Below are 6,000 nucleotides of genomic sequence, written 5' to 3'. Positions count from 1 at the left end.
AGTCTGATTCCCTGAAAAACGAGCCCATAAATGAGGAGCTGTAACATCAGAAGGACTGTTGTGGAGCACTTTGCCTCCTACAGTCTGCCACAGGGAAGTGCACTGCTTCTATATATGTCCTGCATATCCTTGTAAATCTGTGGCTCCACAATAATTTTCTCACATTTTAATGCTGGTGTAGAATGAAAACCCTTCTCATTTTTCAGATAGGGTCATGAAGTATTGGAAGTCACAATTAACACGCAGGATAAGTTAATTGCTAAAATAATCATAGCATTTTAATCTAAACTCTTCAATTTGGAGAAGTATTTAGCCCTGAGTCATAACTTTTAGAGACATGGAGAAATAGAAGTCAAAAATCCTAACCTCCTTTTCAGTATATAATGCAGCTGTCTTCTAAATTTGCCTTCATTTTATTTGGAAGGGCTGGTACAGCATTCCATCTGCGAAATTATTGGCTTCCCCACCACCACCCAGCTTATTACAAAGGAAAACCTGTGGTCTTCTTCCTGGCTTGTCTCCTGAGTTTTTGCTGGTAGAGCTGCCAATAACAAGATGTCTTCAGGAAATGCCAAAATTGGGCATCCTGCCCCCAACTTCAAAGCCACGGCTGTTATGCCAGATGGCCGGTTCAAAGACCTCAGCCTATTTGACTACAAAGGAAAATACGTTGTGTTCTTCTTTTACCCTCTTGACTTCACCTTTGTGTGTCCCACGGAGATCATTGCTTTCAGTGACAGGGCAGAATTTAAGAAGCTCAACTGTCAAGTGATTGATGCTTCTGTGGATTCTCATTTCTGTCACCTGGCATGGATCAACACACCCAACAAACAAGGAAGACTGGGACCCATGAATATTCCCTTGGTATTAGACGCCAAGCGTACCATTGCTCAAGACTATGGAGTCTTTTTTTTTTTTAAGATTTTATTTATTTATTTGACAGACAGAGATCACAAGTAGGAATAGAGGCAGGCAGAGAGAGAGGAGGAAGCAGGCTCCCCACCAAGCAGAGAGCCCAATGTGGGGCTCGATCCCAGGACTCTGGGATCATGACCCTAGCCAAAGGCAGAGGCTTTAACCCACTGAGCCACCCAGGCGCCCCAGGACTATGGAGTCTTAAAAGCTGATGAAGGCATCTCGTTCAGGGGCCTCTTTATCATTGATGATAAAGGTATCCTTAGGCAGATCACTGTAAATGATCTACCTGTCGGCCGCTCTGTGGTTGAGACTCTGCAACTGGCTCAGGCCTTCCAGTTCACTGACAAGCATGGGGAAGTGTGCACAGCTGGCTGGAAGCCTGGAAGCCTTCCTCTAGGGAGAATGGCCTGAGCTGTGTTAGGGGACAGGCCAACTGTGATGTACAGCAGTAGGACATCACTTTTGATCTTTTGTTGTTTCTATTAAACTTGAACTGAGGGGGAAAAAAAAAGGAAAACTTGTGAGCAATGGAGTTTCCTGAACATGGAGTTTGTAAGTGTTCAATACATGTTTGTTTGATAAATGAGCGCACTGGTTTAGGCACTGGGCTAAAAACTGTAAGTATGGAGATGCATATAGCATAGTTCCTATTTTTTAGTATACATTATGGTGAAGAGAGGAACATGTAAGCATACTGTAATGAAATTTCATAATGCCTTACTAGGGACATAGAATGTTTCAGCTGCAAGGAGAAGGAGCACTAAATCTTGATTTGGAAGGAAAAGGGACAGTTTTTAGGGAAATTGAAGTAGATGAGGTCATTAAAGTATACTAGAAGTTTATATTTTCTTGAAAAACACCTAGTTATAAATAACCTTACTTGGGGTAAAGGTCAAAGATAAGATAAAATAAGACTGAGGACATGAGTTATATTACTGCTGCTCTTAGTTTATCTCTAAATATTATCTTTATGAAACCAAACAGGTATGACAAGTGTGTTGTAGTTGTTGTTGTTGTTGTTGTTTAGTCTGTGTGTGTGTGTATTTGTGTGTGTGTGTGTTTTGTTTTGGAAGCTCTGTTGACACAAACCTATTCAATTATTCAGTTATGATGATTTTATTAATATACCAATATACACTGATTAATATACTGACTGGTGAGCTGACCCAGAAAACATAAAATGACTTGTTTTTCCTTTTACTACTTGTGTTTTTATGGCTATATCCTTTGATCCATGCCTTATATTCCTCCTTAAATGACTAGATACTCATACATATCCCTCTCTGGTTCTTCTTCCTCTTCCTAAAGGATTAAAGTTGGAGTGCTCCAGAGCTTAGAGCTTGGTTCTCCTCTCTTTGATATCTACCGTCACAACTTCAGTGATTTCAGATCTACAGATTGAACTATTCTCTGTATGCTATTGTTTGCCAAACTTACATCTGTGGCTTTCACATCCCTTTTGAGCTTCACACTCATATATGCTATTGCCTACTTGACATTTCCTCTTTTCCAAAACTGAATTCTGAAATTCTTCCCAAGAACTATTTCTTCATGTCAGTAAATGGCATTCACCCAGTTGCTCAGGACAACTGTGTTGTCATCTTGGATTACTCTCCTCACCCTTGCCACCATCCAGTGCATCAGCAAATCCTTTTGGCTTTACTATCAAACCATATCCCAAGTTATACTATGTCACCAAAGATTATAAACTAATCCAAACTTTGTCACTCTTATAACCATTTCTTCTACTAGTTGGAGCAATCATCATTTTTTTTTGAAATAACTATTGTAATAGCCCATGCTGGGTAGTTTGTTTTAGTTCAGTCTTTGTAGTGGATCAGTTATTGGGATAACAACTTTAAGGGTAGTATTGTGCAATGGGTAGACAAGATGGAATGGACGCCAAGACCATTGGAAGTGAGAAGATCAAGGAATTAAGAAGTCAGGGTGTAGAAGAATCATCCATGTGAACTTTGAAATTGCCAAATTAATAACAAGCATATGGCTAGAAAGCAACGTAGGGATTCAGGTGCTAAAATCTGAAACATGAAATGAATGAGAGGGGCATCTTTAGTTCCATGTATTTCTACTGTTCTCCACTTATAATTTCTGCTTTCTCATGAATCTCATAACTCTTAGCTGTTCATGGGTTCTCTGTGTAGCCTGTGTAGCTCCTATTAACAATGTCATTCCCTGCACTGTTTTTCAGTTCAGATTTCTAAGAACAAGAAACAGGTTGGCTCAACCTATTCCTGTTTGGATAGTCATTTTTTCTTTTTTTTCTGTGTGTGGTAGACCACATCATAGTTTACCCTTTAGTCATGCTCCTGCCTGTGATCTGATTACCTGTAGCCAGAGGGCATATGAGGAATGACAGCTGCAGGAATAAAGGGATCATGACCACCTAGGATTGTAACTTCAGCAGAAAGTGGGTTGGGTGTTTTCTCTTATATGCTAAGGCTTTGAAGGCACTTTGGACATGGAACACAATTACTGCAATCTCTGTATGGTTGTGTCAGAGATTGAAGTAGGGAAATAGCAGAGAAGATGTAGGCAGTACCAGGAAGTCATTTTACAAATTACTAATATAAATTTAATATAAATTTATTAAGTAGCCCCTCTCTGCTGGATAGTGGTATGCAATGAGTAGAAGGTCCTAGTAAGAAATGCTTGGAATTCTATGAGGTTGCCCCTGATACCAATAATATCCTACTTGCTATCTCATGACTCAGGCCACTTTAACTAGCTCCTAACACATCAAGAATGATCTGCCAATGCTCTATAAGTGATTTCCTCTTGTTACCTCGCTTTCCTTTAATGTAAATTACAAAAGAGGATAGCACACTTACTTCATAGAAAATTAGAAAGGCTAATTAAGTCAGGAAGCAGTGCTTTGAAGATGAAAATTGTTTCTGTGTATTAAAGAGTTAAGTATGCATGCAACAGTTATTGGTACAATACAGTCTGCAATACTGGTGCCAGGAATGGAAGGCATACCAAAATGCTTTTAGATAACAAAAGGCCTTTGTTGAAAATTCAAGTGGAACAATAAAGTGCTTGATAGCCTCTGATTTCTAGTAAAGTATTACTTTATTATCAAGTATATATATACATATAAAAATACAAAGATACATATTCAAGATAAAAATGGGATTTAGGGGGGCGCCTGGGTGGCTCAGTGGGTTAAGCCACTGCCTTCGGCTCAGGTCATGATCCCAGGTCCTGGGTTCGAGCCCCACATCGGGCTTTCTGCTCAGCAGGGAGCCTGCTTCCTCCTCTCTCTCTGCCTGCTTCTCTGCCTACTTGTGATTTCTCTCTGTCAAATAAATAAATGAAATCTTTAAAAAAAAATGGGATTTAGGTGGAATGAAGTAAGGAACCCCATCTTGATGCACATCCCCAAATTCAGAATGTATGAAGTAAAAATCTCCTACAGCATTGCTTGATCTTGAGTTATAGATACTAGAACAAAGGAGTTTGAAGGCAGAGTCCACTGGACATCAAAGATGTTCCTGGTGTTGTGAGGAAAAAAATTCTCAACCATTCAAAATTCTTCTGCCTGGTCTAAGAATTAAGTTGATGTGAGACAGACTAATAGGAAAAAAATCAATGGTTTAATAACATGCATTCCTGCTGTATACATGTGAGAGACCTAGGAAAGCTGAGTAACTCCTTGAAATGGCCCAATCCATCACCTTAAATACCATCTTCAAAGATGGAAGATGCTGGGTGTGGCAGAGGGCAGTTATTGGAAATTTTCAAGAAAAAGCACTGTAAACAAGGACATGATTGTTATGCAGATTTAAGTCATTGCCTTCTTCATTGATAAGGCTTCCTAGAGATTAAGTCATTCCCCTCTTTCTGGTATACATTTACAAATGGAGATTCCATTATAAATGTAAATGTCTCAGAAAAGTGTAACTTCTACTTGGTTCACAGAGCTTCTCATGTGCCTACAATTTCTCATTAATTACAAGCTTAAAATAATCAGTGTGCCAGAAGCATATCATGGAGTGGCAAAATTTTGCTCCCTACATCAGGATCTGAGAAATTAGGTAAGATGAAGGTTGAAAGTAGGGCTGAGAATATTGATCTGAAGAAGTCCTATAAATACTTCCTGCACAGCTTGTGGTCTCATCAGAGATGGAGAAAACAGACTGAATAAAGACATAGGATTATAGATTATAGATTTTTTGCTAATTTATTTGCTTGCTCACTACATATTTATTTATTGTATTAAGTGTTATGGGTTGAATTACCTACACCCCCCCCCAAAAAAGAGATATATTTGCTTATTTGGAAATACAGTCTTTGCTGATGTAATTAGTTTAGATGAGATGCTAGAGTAGAGTGGGCCCCTAATCCAGCTTGACTGGTATCCTTAATATCCTTAGAAAAATTGGCCATGTGAAGACAGAATTGGAGTTACACAGCAGCAGGGCAAAGAGCGAGTGGGAAAGATTGCTCACAAACCACCGGAAACTAGGAGAGAGGCATGGAACAGATTCTTCCTCAGAATTTTCAGAAGGAACTAACCCTGCTGTCAGGCTCCTAACCTCCAAAACTGTGAGAAGATACATTCCTGTTGTTTTAAGCTACCCAGTTTGTAGTACTTTGTTATGGCAGCCCTAGGAAACTAATACATCAATATCCAATTAAGTATACACATGATCGAGTCTGTGCTCACTGGCCAGTGTAGGACAGGGGTTGGAAAACTTGCTGCAGAGGATTAATATTTCAGGTGGGTGGGCCACATGGTGTCAGTTGCAATTACTCAACTCTTCTGTTAGAGTATAACAGTAGTAACAATGAGTAACAAATGGGCATGACTGTGTTCCAACAAAACTTTCTTTATGGACATGAAATTGGAATTGTATGTAATTTTCATGTCATGAAGTATTATTCTTCTTTTGGTTTTATTCAACTATTTGAAAGTGTAAAAATGTGATGCCTGGGTGGCTCAGTCGTTCAAGCATCTGCCTTCTGCTCAGGTCATGATCCCAGGGTTTTGGGATTGAGTCCTTCATCAGGCTCCTTGCTTAGCAGGGAGCCTTCTTCTCCCTCTGCCTATGGCTTCCCCTG

At 39.5% G+C, this 6,000-nt stretch overlaps 2 pseudogenes across 2 annotated transcripts in view; both read left to right on the top strand.

Moving 5' to 3' along the window:
• Window positions 1-499: 499 nt before the first annotated feature.
• Window positions 500-1,329, top strand: LOC111158963 (annotated as a pseudogene). Its single transcript, XR_002641391.1, has 2 exons — window positions 500-889; window positions 1,100-1,329. The product of XR_002641391.1 is annotated as a peroxiredoxin-1 pseudogene (transcript).
• A 116-nt stretch (window positions 1,330-1,445) lies between these two features.
• LOC111158962 overlaps window positions 1,446-6,000 on the top strand; it is a 71,540-nt pseudogene continuing 66,985 nt past the window's right edge. The window contains exon 1 of the transcript XR_002641390.1: window positions 1,446-1,470. The product of XR_002641390.1 is annotated as a tctex1 domain-containing protein 2 pseudogene (transcript). The remainder of the gene's footprint in view (window positions 1,471-6,000) is intronic.

This window comes from Enhydra lutris, unplaced genomic scaffold, assembly GCF_002288905.1.
Source record: "Enhydra lutris kenyoni isolate GAN:26980312 unplaced genomic scaffold, ASM228890v2 scaffoldscaffold65, whole genome shotgun sequence".
NCBI classification, from domain to species: Eukaryota; Metazoa; Chordata; class Mammalia; order Carnivora; family Mustelidae; genus Enhydra; species Enhydra lutris.
The sequence above is the reverse complement of the archived record's forward strand: the minus strand, read 5'-3'. Positions and strand labels throughout refer to the sequence as shown.